At 41.2% G+C, this 21,643-nt stretch overlaps 1 long non-coding RNA gene across 1 annotated transcript; it reads right to left on the reverse strand.

Annotated features, from left to right (window-relative positions):
- Positions 1 to 1,600: 1,600 nt before the first annotated feature.
- Positions 1,601 to 20,658, reverse strand: LOC138750616 (uncharacterized). Its single transcript, XR_011349420.1, has 4 exons — positions 20,579 to 20,658; positions 17,531 to 17,633; positions 8,455 to 8,552; positions 1,601 to 2,388 (listed from the first exon to the last, which is right to left on the reverse strand). It is a non-coding gene; the product is annotated as an uncharacterized lncRNA (long non-coding RNA).
- Between the last annotated feature and the right edge of the window lie 985 nt (positions 20,659 to 21,643).

Here is a 21,643-nt window from a genome sequence, read left to right on the forward strand (position 1 = left end):
CCGGCCTATATTTCCCCGCTTTTTCTCTACCCCTCTTTTTAAATAGTGGGGTAACATTAGCTACCCTCCAATCCATGGCTACTGATCCTGAGTCTATCGAGTTCTGGAAAATAATTCTTAAAGCATCTGCTATCTGAATGTCCACTTCCTTAAGAACCCTAGGATGTAGATTATCAGGCCCTTGGGATTTATCTGCCTTCAATCCCATCAATTTCCCCAAGACCATGTCCTTAGAGATACTGATTTCTTTCAGTTCCTCCCTTGCATTAGTCTCTATGTTTCCCAACATCCTTGGGAGGTTATTTGTATTCTCTCTTGTGAAAACAGAACGAAAGTAAGAATTTAATTGGTCTGCCATTTCCTTATTCCCCATTATATATTCCCCTGATTCTGACTGCAAGGAACCTACTCTGGATTTCACCAATCTTTTCCTCTTGACATATTTATAAAAGCTTTTGCAGGTTTTTATATTTGCCGCAAGCTTACTTTGGTAATTTATTTTTGCTCTCTTGATCACGTGATCCAGGGGAGTTGTAATAATTCACTTCAATGCAGCATTTTGGATCTATTGACCAGAGTTCCACACTGCAGCAGTGAGGAAGGAATTCACAACTAGTTTTTCTTCTATAGTTACTTCTTACACCAGTGAAATTGAAAGAATAAAATCAGAATTATCAGATGAATGTTTGAGGTGTGGTTAAGATGTCGCAACTTTCTTGCATTCATCTTATCTTTGTCCAAATGTGAGATCATTTTGTGGAGAATTACAATATTTATGGAACAAGTTTTAGGAGATGTTTTTCCACAGAAACTGACCTTATTTTTATTGAGAAATATTGAAGGAACAAGGCCCAAATTAAATCTATTAATATATCAATTGAAATTTGTTAAATTAACGTTAGCGGTGATGAGGACATGTATTGAACTTACTTGGAAATCACATATATTTTTAGGGATGCCCAGATGACATGCAAAAATTCAAAGTTGTATTCCTTTGGAAAAAATTACATTTCACTTGAGAAATATATACTCTATGCTTTTGCAAATTTGGCACCTGAATATTCAAATATCAGGCTTCAATTTGTAATAATGCCCTTTCCATCCCTCTAGACATGTGAGATTCTCCTCTTAGTTACATTTTTTTTTATTTAGATTTGTTAGATTTCTTCGCCACCGTGAACTCTGGGGAAGCGGACGACTAGTGCAGGGCACCAGAAAACAGAAAGACCACACCCCACCAACATCTCAGAAGCAGACAATTCAATCTACAGGTCAGTGACCAAGGAAGCAGACCAGTGCGGGGTTCTGCAGCTGAAAGACCCACATAGGTGGCAGGCTGTTGGTGACTTGAGGAGAGGAACCCACGCAGGCTGTGGGCTTCTGGACAAAGCAGTCAACGAACTCACACCAGGCTGTGGAATGCTAGAGACTGGGTAAAAACTGGCTAAAAGGGTGTCAGGTATCAGACCTGGGATATGAGTGAGTGCTAAATGGTTCCTAATTATGTCAGAGGTTCAAAACTGGAGCTCACATTGCCAATGACTTGGATGGTCTGTGAGCACTGAAAGAGAATCCACAGACCCTCAGTGACTTGGCCCAGGGCTAGGGATGGTGGGGGTGGGGGAGCACTCAGTCTTTCTCTGACTGCAAGAGGCATTTCAGGCAATTTCTGCCAGAGGTGAGTCTGTTTGTCTTACAGCAGGAAAAAAGCAATTTTGTGTGATATGACACTTTTTAATTACATGACAGTAAATTGTCTCCTGAAATAGAGAGAGAGGTTCAAGTTTCAAACTATTACAAACTCCACTCACCAGATTATACCTCTTCCCACTTTTTTTTTGTAAGGACACCATTGATTTTATCACAACTCCTCTGCTGCATCTGTCCTGTGACAGATTATATATTTTACATTGTATATAGAGATTTTTTTGAAAGAGATGGATTGTAGGAGTCGTTTAGGTCACAAACAAATACATACACTGTACAAAACAGCCCTTATTTAAATTGCAAGAGCTTTGCTGAGAGTGAGTCATGCAGGCACCAAGAGCCTTTGCAAAGACAAAACAAGGAGACTGCTTTGCTATAATTTCAAAATTAGGTGCAAATGGATTATTGTTTTTAAAGCAACAGATGAATGGACTCAGAAGTTTGGGTCAGGTGCAGTCATCTGGCTGGTTGCAGTTTGCTGTTCTAAGAAGGTCATGTGGTTTTGCAAGCAGAGAGGAGAGGCCAAATAGGCTTTTCTTCTAAAAGAGAGAGAGAGAGATGGCAAGCTGACATCTTGTTGAAACCCCATTTTGAAGACGGGTTGTGAATTCTCAGTTCAGCCTGTTGAAAAACCTTGTTATCCATACAAGAGGAAATGGCTGGCTAGAAATGGTGTTTCACCTGAAATAAAGGAAACAAAAGGAACTCAATGGTGACCTGCAGAAGAGGTTATCATTTGGAAAACCCTGATGGGTCAAGTTTCTTTGGCAAGACACCAAAGTGGCTGATCAAAGGGAATCAGTTTATGTGTGTCCAATTAGCAAGAAATCCCTCTCTGAAACCAACAAGAAACTTCCTGGAGGGTAAACATTTACTTTTAAGCACCAGAGCTTATCATTCATATTCAAATTCATAAATGTTGAATTCTATGCACAGTATCAGAATTGATAGACACCGGTGAACTTGGAGTTGTGTCAAAGAACTTTATGCACATTAAATACACATGCTCTTCGAATTAGAAGGGGGTAATGGAAGGCTGTTAGGTTAATACTGATGTTAAAGTTTGATCCTGTTTTTTTTAAAGAAAATTAAAAACAATGTTTGTTTAAGTATGAATGGTGTTATTGTTTAAAATCTGCCTCTGATCGAAAGTATTCTTAGACTGAATAGACATCTGGGCCAAATGGCTATTTAAGGACAATCTGTACATGATTGTACATCCTAAAGTACAATGACTACTTCTATCCACTAAAGATTGTTAAGGAGCAAGAATAGACAATACAATCACATAAAATACCCATCCATACAGCACACGTATTAATACACAAAACAATCACACCTCCTTATCAGTCAGGAAGGCCCTACACTTCCCAAAGAGGCTGAGGAGGTCAAGGCCAACGACTCTCATCCTGAGATTTTACAGAGGCGCAGTTGAGTCTCGACCATTGGATGGTATAGTTGCTGTATAGCATCAGACAGCAATGATGCAGAGTAGTGAGGATCACTGGGGTCTCCCTTTTTCTGTAGATGACATTTTCTGGGAGTGTTATTCAAATTGGGCTCAAGGAATAGTACAAAGACCATTTTGATCTAGTGAACAGCATCTTTAACCACGTCCATCATCAAAATCAGGACTTACATGCTGGGGAATAGCTTCTTCCCACAGGCTGTGAGATGGATGAATAGTATCCTGTAAGTGTGATCATCCTCCCAAATATTTATATATGTAGCGTCTACTTCGATAGAGCTACTAAAGCAACACACACACACACACACACACACACACACACACACACACACACACACACACACACACACACACACACCTGGTTAGTCAACACAAAAGTGCTTTATTCAGTCTTTACAGGCTTCTTCTATTTACAGCATGTCCCGGGCTCCATGGGCCAAGGTGGGACATCATTTATGAGTTTGCTGCAGATCCACGGGACCACAGGTTTAAATTAAGTCCTGTGAGTGTCCCGTACCTTCCGGCAGGGGAAATCACAGATCAACGTGCCATTCCTCGGCACGCAGGACCACGTGCATGCGATCAATTAAATGGATGAGTTCCCAGCTGTCTGCCTTATGATTTCATGTGCCGGCCAAAGAACCTTGCCCTCTCGGCCCGCTACACAGCTGATGCACAACCCCCCCCTCCCCCCCCCAGAACCCTTGCCAGAAAGTAAAACACCAGCTGCATGCACCTTAGGTGGACACCCTCATCGTCTGGGCACTGAATGGGTAAAGCGGGATCCACATGAGCAGGCTTTTGTCTGTCCCAACTAAACAGTTGCGAATGTCCCCCAATGTCCAAAGTATACTCAAACCCATCCTTCTTCACCACGCGGAAAACACCCTCATACGGTCATTGTAACAGCACTCCTGGGTCCTGTCTGCACACAAAATCAAAATCAGTGTCCAGGAGTGGTGGGGTACATTCTGTTAAGGGGATCCAAGCCAATGGGTAGGAAAAGCTTTGCTGATCACGATACCATGTCGAAGCTGTGGAAGGAAGTTCAGATCAGAGTTGGTTGTGAAATGAATGTCCCATGAAACTGTAAGGACCGTACCATAAACCATCTCTGCAGACAATGCAGATGTATCTTACTTTGGAGCTGTGTGCACTCCCAAAAGAATGCATGGCAACTCATCAACCTAATTGGGACCAGTGAGTCGTGCCTTAAAAGTGGACTTCAGTTACCGGTGGGAACGAGGGTGAATTGTGTTCCGCGGACTGAATTAATGTGGGAAAACCAAATCTAGCCATCCAGTTGACAATGAATGCTCTGGCCCTTGTCTCAGTGTCACTGGATGGCAACGGGACGGCATCTGGGCAGCACGTGAAATGTTCTACTACTGTTAGAATATATCTCATGTTTTCAGATTCTGGCAATGGTCCAAGCAGGTTTACATGCACGTGTTCCAACTGTCTGCATACCGTGAGGAAATGTTGAAGAGGTGCCTTAGTGTGGCACTGAATTTTGGCAGTCTGGCAGGAGGAACATGTGCAAACCCATTGCACGACGCCTTTTCTCAGTCCATGCTATACATATTTATTTGACATGAGCTTAACAGATGTTCTGATGGATGGATGAGATAAGCTGTGTATCTGGTCAATAAGGTGTTTCCTCCAAGATGCAGGAAACATTGGTCTAATGTAGCCCAAATACATGTCACAAAGTAAGGTTGGCCACCCAGTTGTGCTGGCCCCTGCTGTATGTCCAGATTAGTAATGGCTGTACTGTATGCCTGAACATCAGCGTCCATTGCTTGGACACTGGCTAATTCAGGAATATCAATGTCACCCTGAATGTGAAATATAGTCAGTCTGGAGAGAATATTCATGACGAGATTGTTTTTACCAGATGTTATCCAAGTAGATGTAAGGGAACTCTAAATCTTTGCCCAAAGTGCTTATAACCTGCTGGCAGGTTTGAACAGCATTCTTCAACTCAAGTGGCATCCTAAGACATTCAAAAAGCCAAGAAGGGGTAATAATTACCGTTTTAGGAATGTCTTCCTTATGGATGGGATCTGATGGTATCTCATGACAAGATCAACCATGGAGAAAGCACAGAAATTGTGCAGATGGGAGGAAAAATCTTGCATATGAGGGACGTTAAGACAGTGGGTCTTATCCTGAGATATGTTACGTGGCTTACAACATCTCGAGTACAGACAAAGATGAAAGAGACAGCGACTTTATTCATTGGAATGTAGATGGATGAAGGGGGTTATGGTAGAGGTATTCAAAATTATGAAAGGAATAGATAGACTAGACGTGAGTAGACTCTTTCTCCTGAGGGCAGCGGTGGTTGGAACAAGAGGACATGAGTTCAAGGTAAGGGTGCAAAACTTTTGGTGAAATGTTAGAGGATGCTTCTTCACTCAGAGAGTGGTGGCAGAATGGAATGATTTTCCAGAAGAGATCATTGCGGCAGGGTCCTTTCTGTCATTTAAGAGAATGTTGGATGTGTACATGGATATGAGGGGGTTGGAGGGATATGGCCAGAGTATTGGAGGGGAAAACTAGTGGAGTTGTTCATGTGAACTGGCACAGACTAGAAGGGCCAATATGACCTGTTTCCGTGCTGTAAACAGTCATATGGTTATATGTGCTGGGCTCCACGGGACAAAGTGGGACCTCATTAAGAGTTTGCTGCCGGCAGGTTTGAATTAAGCCCCGTGATTATCCCACGCTTTCCGGCAGGAGACTCCAAAATTCAAAAAGATGAATTAACTATTTCCACGAACCCTCCACTTTTACGTCTATTTTTCTAAATCCACCCCATAATCTAGACATCTTTACTTAACCCAACCCACATTTCTTCTCCCATTCAAAGCTCTCAGTAATACACCAAGGCAGTAAAATAAAAACTCAATGCTGGAAATACTCAGCGGGTCATCTACTGGAAAAATAATCGGAGTTGAAACCTTCAGGTCGATAACCTTTCACTGGGATTCAGAAAGATGATCAAATAAACTGATTCTCTTTGCTGAGAAAAAGAATAGCGGAAATAACAAATTGAAAATGTGGGATGAAATGCCCGAGCAGCAGAAATGGCAGTGGTGCTGGATGAGTGGAGTTGACTCGCTGATCTGCACATCTGTCTGGATGGAGGGGTAAAGGATGAACAAGACAAACATGATGCCGTCACTGTGAGGTTCAATACGACAGCTGCAGAGAATCTGAAATGAAGGAATGGTGAAAATACTTGTTTTTGGATCAATGTGACAAAATTTGACCTGACAAAAGAAAACAACATTGCTTTGCTCTTGCAGAACTCTCTCGATCAAGGGGCACAATAAAATAGTCCAGAAGTCAACATTAAGAAATTGAACAGAGAAGTTATACAAATCTGCAGCAAGAGATAAAACACAGTACATAATTCCATGAAAGTGGTGTCACAGGACGACAGGGTTCTAAAGACAGCTTTTTTTCATCTTGGTCTTCATTAATTAACATATTGAAAATAGGAGTTGGGAAGTTATGGTGAGGTTGGATAAGATGTTGGTGAGGCCAAATATGGAGTATTGTGTGCAATTCTGGGCACGTAGCTACAGGAAGGGTATTAGTAAGATTGAAAGAGTGCAGAGAAGATTTATTCGGACGCTGCCAGGTCTTCCTGAGTTGAGCTCCAGGGAAAGGTTGAACAGGATTGGACTTTATTCCTTGGAGTGTTGAAAAATGAGTAAGAGATTGCTTAAAGTGGCATATGAATGGGAAAAAAGGCTAAGAAAGACTGCAGTGGACCCAATTGTGAAGGAAACATTTTGCTCGAGAAAAATTGTCTTTGGCCCATTTCCTCTGGAGTTATGAAACCACTCACAGAACAAGTCAATGATGTACGATTAAAATAGAGGTTTTCAAACTTTTTCTTTCCAATCACATTCCACCTTAAGTAATCCCTTACTAACAGAGCACTTCTGGCACAGGGACTAAGTGGAATATGATCCGGCGGTTGGGGGTGGGGTTGTGGAGGAGGAATTTGAAAATCACTGCTCCAGATGTAAAGATTACTCCATCTCAGTTTTAAGCAGACATCCTTTTATTCTGAGGTTGTGCCCACTGGTCCTAAACTCTCCCAGTACTGGCAAAATCCTATCTATTTTGTGAGTTGGTACAGATTAGTTCAGATTTTGAGAAAAGATGGATGGACAGAACTTTGCAACAACATAATGACAGTCAGTACAAAAGAAGCCACAGCGAGCTTGCATGGGAGCCAGGAAGGGAAAGTAGCCACTTCATTGAAATGGAAGCAAGAGAATGGGCTCAGGAGCCAGAACCCAAGTGAGAGAAATTCTGGTTCATGAGCAAGTCACTAAAACCCAATGATGCCTTCCAAAGTGCATTCCGATTTGGGAATACGAGGCATTCATCTCGACTTATTTCACCAGTTTGGGCATTTTAGATCATTAATATTCCCCAGTATTCTTAAAAATCTGATGATGAGGTGTTACATGTGTTGTTAAGAGGTGTAACAATGCAGCTCGCAGTATTTGCACAGCAGATATAATAAGGGATCCACCCTTCCCCCTCTCCTTCATAGTGTCTATTTAAGACAAACATAATCTGCAAAGAAATGATGATGAGATCACAAGATGAAGCAGTAGAACTTAATTCATCTTTTGATTTGATCGTCTAAACAAGTTTAAAAAAAATTACAGAGCAGTGAGGGTCTGGGATGCATTGCTGGGGTGGAGGTGGGGGCTGGAGCAATAAGGACATTCAAAACACTCTAAGATACATGGATGGAAAAATAATAGAGGGTAATGAGTGTGAGGTAGGGAAGGGTTAGATTTGTAATGGCACTGATATATCATAGTTTACAAACAATTAAAGAATACCCTCACTTGTTTCTTCCAGAAGACAATGCAGTCGAACTTCTTTATCCTCCTCAGACACAACATTGCATTCTTCAACTCCCCAAACACCACTCAGCCAAACCCTTTTGACGTTCTCATTGGCTCAGTGCCACATTGTAATCCTGACCCTGTCTCTCTACTCCTCCTGCATCCGAGATCCATCACCCATATACTGATGTTTAACACACCCGGACACATGGGCTATTCCTCCAGCGCGATTATCCAATTACATCATCAGCGGCAACTGGCACCGTTCCCAAAGCAGGCAGATACATCACCGTGACAGCCCCGCCCACCTCCAGCCTCCAATCCATGGAAGGAGGCGACTGAATGGAACTGTCCCCAGTGTAACGGTCTGGAGGGTTGACAGTTCGGCCTCACCTCGTATGATACTGCAAGACAGACGATGCAGGGGTATGACTGGTCCTCTGGCTCTGGCCCTGATGCAGAACGTGTATTCGAAATACACTGGCTTCAACCTGTTGATGGAAACAGTGTTACATTTTCCATTCCTGTCAATCACAAAACACTATGGATGGTGTCATAAGACCCAGACAGAACCATCGTAAATGGGCTAAAGTGGTTTACGAACATCATCATGTCAAAGAAACACATGAGTACAGCGTGGTAAATCATTTGGCACATCCACTGCAGATGATGCTGCCACATAGGAGAACATCAGAGTAATCTCATTTTCTCAAAGACGGTCAAGATAACTGACCTGTTCATGGAGCACTGTGTCTGGACTCAGATTCACAAACTCACCTGGCAAGGTCAGCATACAGCCATAGACTAGCTCTACCACTAAACATCCATGATCTGCCCTAAGAGCTGTAGTCACACAAAGGAGAACCATGGGCAAATGTTCGCTCCATGTCGATGATTTGCCACCTGCTGTCAATGGTGCTATCGATTGTCAATGGAAATGCTCAAAGAAGCTGTTGGCCCTGAAATGCTCAGCGATAATTCAGGTAGTGCCCAGAGGATCAGTGAGAGCTCAGACCAATGCTGACTCGAACTGAGACCCTCGATCTGTTGTAATAGTGCCCAGAACACCAGAAGATGGAATCCAATGATCCACAAAAGTCCAAGCAATTGTCTCTGCAGAGATGCCAATGATAGGAATTTCATCCTGCCACCTGGTAGTCCTGTCCTCACCCGTGAGCAGTGAAGTACATTGCCGAGATGGTGGAAGTGGACCTTGGAAGCCACAAGGTGCACGTGCTGGAAATAGGAATCCAAAACAACAAAATCCCCCAGCTTGAATTTCATGTGCCTGGAGACTTTAGTGTGTTGACCCACCAAGCAAGTCCTTGCCCATAATCCAACATGCTGTTTCACACAAAGCCAGGTAAGATGTTCCTTAACCAGTTTGATTGATGCTCTTCTACCAGGAAGAGATAGATTATGAAGAGAAAATCTCCTGCCTCATAGCCGCCCACACAAACAGCCTAGTCCTTCCTGTTGGGGGAAAAAAAAAATCAGACCAACTTTTCAGCCGATTCATCCAGGGTCACATCTTGAAGATGGAGACCAGAGTTGATCTGGTTACACCGGATGAAATCGGGATCAGTGCACCGTGCATGAGCCATGGCATTGAAATTAATGTCAGTAGTTGTATGTAATGTCGCACCTGGATTAGGCACCAACCACAGCATTCGCTTTCTCTCAGATGTCATGTGTGTCAAATGAAAATTGAAGGATGAAGTGCAAGTGCCGAGTCTCCCTTGGAAAGTAGAGATAGAGTATGCATAAGAGGCTGGTGGTCTGTACAAATGGTCAAAGGATGACCTTCCAATAAAAAGCTGAAATATTGCATTGGAAATTAGGATTCATGAGGGAATTAGAAAGAAACATTTCCAAATTGTATCTTCTACTTCAACAGGAATGTCCAAACCCAGACTTGAATAAATCAAAAGAAAGATATGAATTGGATTTTGGAACTGAAATTGATCCTTTTTGGTGGTCTGACATTTGTTGGGACAATAATTAATGTTTTTGATAGTTAATTATAACTTATTCATCAATTATATTTAATGCCACATCAATTAATTTATTCCTAATTTTTCAAATTCATGTTTTAGATCTGAATCCCATCTTAAAATTGATTGTGGGGAAATGCAAAATTGTATTCCCTGAGCAAATGTGACTTATAATATTAGAATTGGGTATGATACATAATTCAAAATATGGAAACCATATTTAGATATGGGTTTGGATATCTAATGTTTTCACTTCTCCACCCCACCACCACTTTTTTTTAATCTTAATGGTTGAACCTTATCATGTTGATTTAATTCTAATATTTTATTAATATCCTGCCTTTCCTTTTGGGAGGGAATAGTTACCACAGGAGCTTTGCACCTAGATCTGTATTTTTAATCTTTTATACTTTTTTCTCTTTTCACTTTTATGTACATTAAAACATTTATTTTTTATTCTATTTTGATCAATGTATCATTTGGATATGTTTCTATTATAATATTGAACTGTATACAAAACTATAAATATATTTTTTTAAAACTTAAATATTTCACTGCGAGATAGATAGCTTAGAGTTCTTGCCTAAATGTACTATACTTTGCCTGAGCTGGTGACCACTTGGCTGGAAAAAAAATGCCAAAGTTTCCAATCGCCCACAGACTCATTGTTCGAACACTGGTTCCACAGCACTGACCGATGCATCTGCGGTAAGAGAGCAACGCCTTGGGCATTTGATGTACAACCTTAGTGGCATTTGTAAGAACAGTGTTCACTTCATGGAAAGCATACACGGCATAGTCTTTCAAAGTTAAGGTCTTTTTGAAACAGACATCAGATCCTTTGAGTCATTCAGCAAGAGGAAATAGAGATGCTGTGGCATTCACCAGGAAACAGCAATAAAAATTCCTCATACCTAAAAACCATCACAACTGGCCAACCTTAACGGGGGGAGGAAATTCTCAAAATTCACGCACTTCCCATTCATCAGGCAAAATACCATGTTACATAACTCTAGGCCTCAAAAATACAAGATCAGAAGCACCAGAAACAATTTCCTGGGATTGATCATGATGCCACGTTCCTCAAGCCTTGGAAACAATGAGATAAGGTGGCTCTTGTGCTCCTCTTCATCCACATTTACAACCAGAATCTCCTCGATCAACACAAGCACCAAACAAACCCAAGGCCAGTGAGTTTGTGGTCCATGAACCACTGGAATGTCTGAGCTGCATTCCATAGACCGAATGGTATTCTCAGAAACTCAAACATGCCGAACAGGAGCATCACTGCTGTCTTTGTGACATCCGGAGACTCAAATGGAATCTAATAGTAAGCACGTTCTAGATCTATTTTAGCAAATGCATATTTGCCGTGGAGGTTTGCTGAGGAGTCTTGTAAATTTGGAATATTGTATCAGTCAGGCACGGTGGAATTGTTCAGGAGACGATCATCTCTGCAAGGCCGCCAATCCCTAGTTTTTTTCACAACCATATGTAACCGTGAAGCCCAGCAGCTGTCAGATCTGTGGACTACGCCCAACTCTTGCCAATCCAATCTTGCGATTTTAAGATAATCTGGGGGTATTACGAGCCTGCGTCTCAGACCATGCCTTTATATGGTGGCTTATTGCATGTCTGTACACCGTTACGATGGGGTCACAGGTGAGGAAAACACTTGAGCAAGGCTTGGAAAGGGCAGGAATCAGGTTGAAGGCTTGTCAGGCAGCAGATGGCACTGGAAGGACAACAAATGCAGCTCACTTGCATTCAAGAGCTGCAGTCCACACAACGTTTTTTCAAATACATCACGGAAAAATGTGACAAGAAATCCACTCGCAAAATGGAATTTTCCACATTTACAACTGAAAAACCACCCAAAAAGATTGCAAGACAGAAATGAAACACGAGTAACCTGTGGCCATGTTTGAAAAAGAGAATCATTTGTAGCTGAAAGAACAAATGACATATTAGAAAGACTATGTTCCTCAGGGATTGGAGAGACTGGCACCGATCCAAAGTGACAGATAATTTTGGAGTTTTACATAGAGATGGCAAACAAATAACCTACTCCAACAATTGCCTCGAATGTTTCCATTTTTCTCAGTTGCCTTCGATAATCTCTCTCAAATGAGAACAAGATCCCAAGAAAAAAGAACAGAACCAGGCCACCAGGCCCATTGAGTCTGCTCCGTAAATACACACTGAGCTACTCTTACACTCCTTCCAATTTCCAGCCTTTTCCCCATATCCCTTCATGCCCTCACTAACGAGATACTTGTCTATTTCTTGTTTAAATACTTCCAGTGATCTGGCTTCCACTGCTGTATGAGGCAGTAAGTTCCACAGCTCCATGACACTCTGGTGAAAGAAGTTCTTCCCAATCTCTGTTTTGGATGGATAACCTTTAATTTACTTGTCCTCGATTCACCCACCAAGGGAAACATCTTACCCGCATCCACCCTATCTAAACCTTTCAAAATACAAAATGTCTCCATGAGCTTTCTTCTTTAATTTCCGATACCCCAATGAATACAACCCAAGAGCTGTCAAGCACTCCTTGTACATTGTATTTTGCATTCTGGGAATCATCCTCGTCATTCTCCTCTGCACCCTCTCCAAAAATATCACATCCTTTCTCAGTTAGGGGGCCCAAAACTGCACCCAGTACTCGAAATGAGGTCTCACCAGTGCCCCATAGAGCCTCATCAACACCTCTTTACTCTTGTACACCATTCCTCTTGAAATGAATGCCAACATAGCATTCGCTTTCTTCATGACCAATTTCACCTGGTCGTTAACTTTTAGGTTTCCTTGCACAAGGACACCCAGGTCCCTTTGCACATCCAAGGTCTGATTTTCATCCCATCCAAATAGTATGCTTCCTGTTTATTTCCACTGCCAAAATGTACAACTGTACATTTCTCGGTGTTAAATCTCATCTGCCATCATTTTGCCCAGTTTCCTAATCTGTTTATATCCTTCTGCAACTTTACGGTTTCTACACTTCCTACTCTGTCCCCTATCTTGGTGACCTCCGCACATTTGGCCACAAAATCATTTAAACCACAATCCAAATCTTTAATTTATTTATCCTTGGAATATATCTATCCTGCATTCTTTTTATTACTGCCACATGCCAATCCAGAATCGATCATTACTGAACCTGAACATGTTTATTGTGATAAACATCTTCTAATAAATGTTCTGGATTGAATATTTTAAAATGTTGTTGTGGTTCCTCTTCATCACCTCTTTGGAAGCTGAATTCACAAAATTTTCCAAATATTTTTTCAGTAATAATTCTGTGGTACAGAGGGTAACTAATCTTTCCTAGAGGTTAAAAGTTGCATTTTGATTTTGTTGTCTCAACTGAACATTGAACAAGGTGAAGGCTGATTAAAATGGATTCAGTAATGATGGCCTTCAAATTTTGTATTATTGCTGTGGCTACAAGGCTTGAATAATAAACTGGTATTTCTACCGGGAATTAACTCATGGAAATGTTCTAAATACATTCATTGGAGATAGACCTTTGTGAAAAGTTTATTGCCCATTGGCAACAATCCTTGAAAAGAGATGAATCATCACCCAATAGAGCATAATCCAATCTGTCAGCACATGGTCCATACACATCACCCATTATTCCCTCTTGTTCATGTGCCCAACCAAATGCCTCTTAAATCGTGGTGATTTCACCACTATCCTGGCAACGTGGGCCAGACCCCCACCGCACTGTGCAAAAACCTGCCTCACTTCTCTCCTTTTCCCCTCTCATGTTCAATATAGGCATCGTAGTATTTTTACATCTCCCACAGGGGAGGGGGAAGAAGAAATCTACCTTCTCCAGGACTACAATAATTGGATAAATTTCAACCAGGTCATCACTCAGCTTCCAATGTTCCAGAGAAAACTATCCAAATTTTTCCAACCTCTCCCCAGAACCAATGCTCTATCCCAAGCAACCCCCTGATAAACTCTTTTTGTTATGCAGCAACTAGAAATGCAGAAAACACTTGAAATGTGGTCTAACCACGTTTATACTTCATGCCCTGCTCAATGAAGAATACTTTCTTTAACACCCTACACTTTTGTTGCCACTTTCAAGGAGCTCGCGCTTGCACCCCAAGATCCCTCATTGCAACACTACTACAACTCTTCTCAAAGTGCAAGACACTTGTCCAGATTAAACTCCATCTGCCATTTCTCTGCCCACATTTATAAGTCATCTGGTTTGGAAGGGAAAATACGAGGAGAACTGGGTGAATCAATAGGAGAGAGAGATAAATATGGGGGAGTGTGGGCAGGTTACATGAACTAGGAAAATTCCATATTCATACCATCGATTCACAAATTCAATAAGAGATGGTTCCTCTGGATTTGACCTCACCCTGACAATGGAGGAGGCAGAAGACAAAGGTCAGAGTGGGAATGGAATGGAACTTAAAACATCTTGTGACCATGAGCCAAGATGGCCATTGTGATCGACGTGGAGGTGCTCAGCCAATCTGTCATTTACTCTGGATTGGATTTCCTGCCACAGAGTGCAAGGACATGGTTGGAGGAGGTGATTGTGAAACATTACCCTGCATGAGAATCCCTGGATGGTGGTAACTGATGTAGATTGCAGGAGAAAATGCCCAAGGACTGGGAGGAATTAGGAATCTGTAATTATTTGAAAGATCTTACTGTAAGATTCATCACCAATGAGTAGGAAAGCAGATTCAGTCTATTCTCCCTCTCAGAAAGATTTAGTTAATAAACAAAACAATCTTTCAGTACAGCCAGGGGCAAAAGGGCTCTTAATTTAGTCTTGCAATCAACAGACTTTGAAGATACCCACTGTAAAAGACTCAAAATTCAATTCTAGATTCACTTCTGGTGAAAGTATAAGAGCCAGTGGCTTGCTTAATCAGATTAGCCTTTTTCTGAGTTTCCATTTTGACTTTCACACCATCAAATGCAAGCCCCAGTTTTTGATCCCCAAGCATTTTCTATCCTTACCCACTTTGCAACCACACCTACCTGAAATTGGAACAAACAACAGCTAATTTTAACATGTATAAATCATATACAAAATAATTTACCGACATTTTCACATCACTGTCGCCACTGAGTGATAACTTGTGCCCATCAGGAAACTGCACCAGCCACTAAAGGGTGCTATTTACCTTGGTGTTACTGACTCTTTTCCAGTGTTACTTTCAGTCATAATGACATATTCAACATGCACAATATTTCTTTTCTTACTGACCAGACCTATAAAGCATTATGTAAAAAAGAGAAAAGCTCAAGTCAACCAGGAGATACAAACTCCTGACTGCAATGTTGCTGTGCAAATTTGCTACATAATTGAAGTCTCACAGAGCTTACAACAGATATTCAAAGTCAAGCAATAACAGAATATTACAGCACGGTACAAGCCCTTTGGCCCACGATGTGCTGATCTCGATATTTCTCACAAAAAAAACCCTGTAGCGGCTTCTGCGGTAGATGCTACTCAATAAAGGCAAACACATACAAAGGTAGTCAACTCAAGACTGGTTTATTGCAGACATACACAGACCTTTTATTCCCTGCCTGTCAATGAGAATATTAGTGAACACCTTCCGGTCCACAGGACCAGCAGATTAAAGCTACGAGCCATTAGTGCCCAGTGCCTTTAGGCAGGGGCTTCATCTGATCCACTCACTGTACTTTGGTGCCCAGCACTGTTAGCTCGCGACGTGTCAGGTAAGTCTGTGAACTGATGGTGGTGGTTTGTAATACTGCGCTGTGCATCCGCTACAACCCTGTTTTTCTTTCACCCATGTATGCCTGTCTAAGAGTCTCTTAAATGCTCCTTACGTGATATTGTAATGGATAAATATATTTGGAGAATTTGGTAATATTTGGGATTTTGGTAAGATTTAGAGTAGGTTACATACATACACACACAAATACATTTTAAAACATCTTATTTGAAAGACTGAAGAAATATTGAAGATCTCTGGAGAATGTTATGCACATTCACAAGTAGGTGTTAATCAAACTGATGTCATAAAATGAATGACCATTGTTTGGAAATGGAGCCAGGATGGCTACAAGTACATTTCTGCAGGGTGCTTACAGGAAATTCACTCCTTGGTTTTGTTTATCTAACACTAGGTTAAGCAGAAGAAAGAACTCCTGTTGTTTGGAAAAAGAGGAATGGAACTCTGTAGTAGCTTGCAGGAAGAAGTTACCCTCTGGAAAACCCTAACGGGGCAAAGTTCAACAGTGAGACATTGAGGTGACTAATGGTCACAGTTGTGGAAATCCTGGAACAACACATCTCTCTCTAAAAACCCTACAAGAACTATCCTGAGCGGTAAACATTTACCTATCGAGCACCAAATCCTGGTGAAATGTATACACATTCCATTCTGTGCACAGCGGAATTGCCTGCATCCAGAGAACTTGGAAGAAAGAGAAGTAAGATTGAACTGTGAACCAAATCACTTTTCTTAAATTTAAACACATTACAAATATGTGCACTTAGAATTAAAAAGGGGTTAATTTGGGTTTGTTAAGTATAGAGTTAGGTTAAAGTTTAATTCTATTTTCATGATTAAATTTGATTAAAAATAACTTCTGCTTTAAAAACCACTTGTCTTGGTGAATGTCTCTTGGTGCTGGGTTTTGGGATCCTTTGGGCTCTTAACAATATCTGCTTGGATAATGACATTGGGCCTGTTCAAAGTAGGAAATGGCTTCTACCAGCAGGAATTTCTATTTGATAAAAAAATATTGATAGGTGGCTGGCCACATACTTTTCCTAAAAATTAATACCCTCTCCCTCCCTAAACCACATTCAGCCCCGTGACATCTTTCTACATTGCATTACTGGGACCACCAAAGACCTGACCCATTTCCCATCTCTCCTTGCAATGCCAATAATGGCAGCTGCCATTAAGAACTGACAAATCACATTTTAATTCAGCAAGCAACATGAAGGTTATCCTGACATCCTGCATAAAAGGAAGGGTCAACAAACCTTCCTAATTTTGTTACTTCATTTTTATTTTGATTCCCATGCGGCATTAGCAAAAACTGTCCTATCCATTGGCTCACCAAATTATGAGTAAAATCATGATCCCTGTTCATGAAAACCCATTACTTTCAATGTTACACAGATAAACTAGGAAGAATTCTGTAATAAAAGTGAATAAAACATTGAAAGAATTTCCCCCTTATCAACGCTGAGATTATAGCCCACTAGGCGACCGGGCAAGCAAAAAAGGCCAAATCACTGCAACACTTGGACAGTCCAAGATGGCACTGAGAAGGAGCCTGGGCCGTGCACCATGTGCGGGCTGAGATGCCCTTCACTTCCGCGTAGCGGCCAGCCAGCTGGAGAGTGATGCTGGAAGTGAGGGGTACGTCACCAGAAGTGGGTGGGCCAGTGAGCACACGTGGGGAATTTAAACCAGAAAAGCCAGTCTTTGTTTTACACTCACCTTGGTTGGATGTCTCTTTATTTGGTAGCGCTGCCGCAGCGGATGCTACAAATGGATAACTTCTTACTTGCTGCAACCAAACAGGTCTGCAAGATACACCAACCTAAATAGAAAACATGACCAGAAATCCCAGAGATCATAAATTCAAAAGGATTGGTGAAATCTTTACTCTGTATTTTTAACACCAAAGTCCCTATATTTTTAAGGCATTCGATCAAGTAACTGAGAAACATTACATTTTAAACACATGGTACGTCAGGATCAGAAGGATTGGAGCATTATTGTTCAAGTGACACAACTTTAAAAAATAACATCTAACTTTTTTTTTTAAATTTTTTATTTTTCACACCATAAATCACATTAGCCATGATACACACTTTTTCCTTTTCACACATATACAGTGACATTTTCTCCTCCCCCCTCCCTCCTCCCAACCCACCCCCCCACCCCCCCCCATCCATTTAAGGTATACAATCTGGGTTACAATAAACAAGTCAGACAATGTTGTCATTCAACAAAAATACACCAGAAATTCTACTGAGTCCATTCTTTTCTGTCCTTCTCCTTCCATCAACTTAGGTAATGATTGTCCCCGGTAGGTTTTCACTATTGTATTTAATGTAAGGCTCCCATATTTGTTCAAATATTTCGATATTATTTCTTAAACTATATGTAATTTTTTCTAATGGAATACATTTATTCATTTCTATATACCATTGTTGTATTTTCAAATTATCTTCCAATTTCCAGGTTGACATAATACATTTTTTTGCTACGGCTAGAGCTATCTTAACAAATCTTTTTTGTGCATCCTCCAAATCAATTCCAAATTCTTTGTTTTTTATGTTACTTAGGAGAAAGATCTCTGGATTCTTTGGTATATTGTTTTCTGTTATTTTATTTAATATCTGATTGAGATCTTACCAAAATTTTTCTACTTTCTCACATGTCCAGATTGCATGAATTGTTGTTCCCATTTCTTTTTTACATCGAAAACATCTATCAGATACTGTTGGGTCCCATTTATTTAACTTTTGAGGTGTAATGTATAGTCTGTGTAACCAGTTATATTGTATCATACGTAGCCTCGTATTTATTGTATTTCTCACCGTTCCAGAACATAATTTCTCCCATGTTTCCTTTTTTATCTTTATATTTAAATCTTGTTCCCATTTTTGTTTAGTTTTACCATTTGTTTCCTCATTATCCTTTTCTTGCAGTTTAATATACATATTTGTTATAAATCTTTTGATTAACATTGTATCTGTAATCACATATTCAAGGTTACTTCTCTCTGGCAAACTCAAACTGCTTCCTAATTTATCCTTCAAGTAGGATCTCAATTGGTAATATGCCAGCGCTGTATCTCCAGTTATATGGTACTTATCTCTCATTTGTTCAAAGGATAAGAATCTACTTCCTGAAAAACAATTTTCTATTCTTTTAATCCCTTTTTTTTCCCATTCTCTAAAGGAAAGGTTATCTATTGTAAAAGGGAGTAACTTATTTTGCGTCAATATTAGTTTTGGTAATTGATAGTTTGTTTTATTTCTTTCTACATGAATCTTCTTCCAAATATTGAGAAGTTGATGTAATACTGGAGAAGTTCTATGTTGTACCAATTTTTCATCCCATTTATATAATATGTGTTCAGGTATCTTTTCCCCTATTTTATCTAATTCTAATCTCGTCCAGTCTGGTTTTTCCCTCGTTTGATAAAAATCTGATAGGTATCTTAATTGTGCGGCTCTATAATAATTTTTAAAGTTCGGCAATTGTAAGCCTCCTTGTTTATACCATTCTGTTAATTTATCTAGTGCTATCCTCAGTTTCCCCCCTCTCCATAAAAAATTCCTTATTATTTTCTTTAACTCTTTGAAGAATTTTTCTGTCAGTTGTATTGGCAATGCCTGAAATAAGTATAATATCCTTGGAAAAATGTTCATTTTAATACAGTTTATCCTTCCTATTAGTGTTAGTGGTAAATATTTCCAATGCTCTAAATCGTCCTGTAATTTTTTCATTAGTGGATAATAATTGAGTTTATATTGTTGGCCAAGATTTTTGTTTATTTGTACACCTAGGTATCTTATTGCCTGCATTTGCCATCTAAATGGAGATTCCTTCTTAAATTTTGAGAAGTCCGCATTATTCATAGGCATTGCTTCACTTTTATTTACGTTGATCTTGTAACCCGACACTTCTCCATATTCCTTCAATTTCTTATATAATTCTTTTATTGATAGTTCTGGTTCTGTTAAGTATACTATAACATCATCTGCAAATAGACTGATTTTATATTCCTTGTCTTTTATTTTTATTCCTTTTATATTATTGTCTATTCTTATGTGATACTACAACAGGAAAAACGAATGGAATCAGACACATTCTATGAGCATTGGGAAGCAAAAAATGGATTGGTTTTCCATCCCTTCCTCAGCGACCCAATGACCCCGACAGGTCCTCCCCGACCTGCGACCATAGTGTAGTCCAAAGAATCAATCAGACCCCACAATGGTCGCAAATCGGCGTTTTGCCCCCGTGCGAGGAGCCCTGAAGTCTTAGAGCCTATTTTTAAAATCAAACGATTTGACAAACAAGAACAGACACAGGACACGTAAAACCCAAAATGTGCGGATTGACTTTGTGACTCAGCGTCTCGGGCTCCATCGGCTGGGGGCAGCCATCTTAATTTCTGTGCGCATGCGCGAGTGTCAGTTGGCGCTTGCAAATACGATTCAGTTCGTGGCCCTCAGTTGGGACATGCGTATCAGCCGCGCATGCGCGAACCGAACTCCGTTGCCAACCCACCACGCATGCGCAAACCAGACTTGCCAATCACCTGCCCCCACCCCTTCCCGCTGCAAGTAAGCCCGCGGCCTCCAGCCTCGCCCTGTCGGCGGCATCAGGCCTCACACCGACGCCTCGGCTCGACCCAAACACCCCGCCGGTACCGGCCGCTCCCGGGTGGGGCCCGGTGGGCTACGGGTCGCCCGCTTTCCCTGGACCGCGCCACCGTGGAAGGTTCCGGCGCCTTCGCCAACTTACTCCCATTCGCGCCCGAGGCGACACGACGGACCCCGAGCAGACGACGCTGCCGCAAATGTCCCGCCTCCTCACAGCAAGAGCCAATCAACCCGCGAACCCGCCCATCAATCCAACCCGACTTCAGCGTCCAATCAAATAGCGGCCTCACCGAATCAACCCGTTGCCTCGCGTCACTGAAGCAACCAATCAGCGAGCGAGCGAGCGAATACACAGGTGAACCCAATCAGCATCAGAAGACAAATCAAGCAGTCGAAGGATCAGAAGACCCTTCGGCCCTTCCACTTTTTACTAATCCAACAACAATCAAATCCTTGGGAAACACAGGATCACTTTGTCTTGGCTCCAGGATTCCTCTGATCTCAAGCAATACATTGTACCCCAACTGCAAGGGAGACTATTTATTCTCAATCTTTCCTTCATATTTATTACCGCTTCCAATTTAATGTCTGCTACTTTTTTCAAAGTATTTACATCTACGTTCAATGCATATGATCCCTCTACGAGTGGGTACGGCAATAAACTCATCACAAGTCCATGGATCCCAATTTCAAATGCACCTTCAAAAGCGGAGAGAATTCCAAGGATATTACATTTTCATTGAAGACATTTCTTAAAGTCTAAGCAGCTGATCGGTTATTGGGAAATTGTGACACTTGGTGTTCGGTTCCTTTGTATTATCCTCTCTCGATCCGTGCTGCTGTGTCCTCTCATAATGTTGTAAGGTCATCTCCCTTTTTACCAACGACCAAGAGATCCACATTCAAACTTTCCTTCTATCACCTGCTTAAAACACCCCAGAAACAAATCTGATGATCTTTGTGCACTTCTCATGCTTCAGGTAAGGAAACTGTACACGTGACTCCCGATGTAAGATGAGCAAGACCATTCGATGTGAAATTGGAGCGTGCGCGCTACTGTGATGGGTGGAAAGGCGGACACACGCCCAAAAAATCAAAGTCAAAGACTCCTTTATTACACTCGCAGCTCTGCTTCTATTCTCTCCCTGCTGCTGTCGACTGGAGTGATGTCACATCCATGCCGGCCTCCAATTGTTCGGTGTTCCCT

This window comes from Narcine bancroftii, unplaced genomic scaffold, assembly GCF_036971445.1.
Source record: "Narcine bancroftii isolate sNarBan1 unplaced genomic scaffold, sNarBan1.hap1 Scaffold_201, whole genome shotgun sequence".
Lineage (NCBI taxonomy): Eukaryota > Metazoa > Chordata > Chondrichthyes > Torpediniformes > Narcinidae > Narcine > Narcine bancroftii.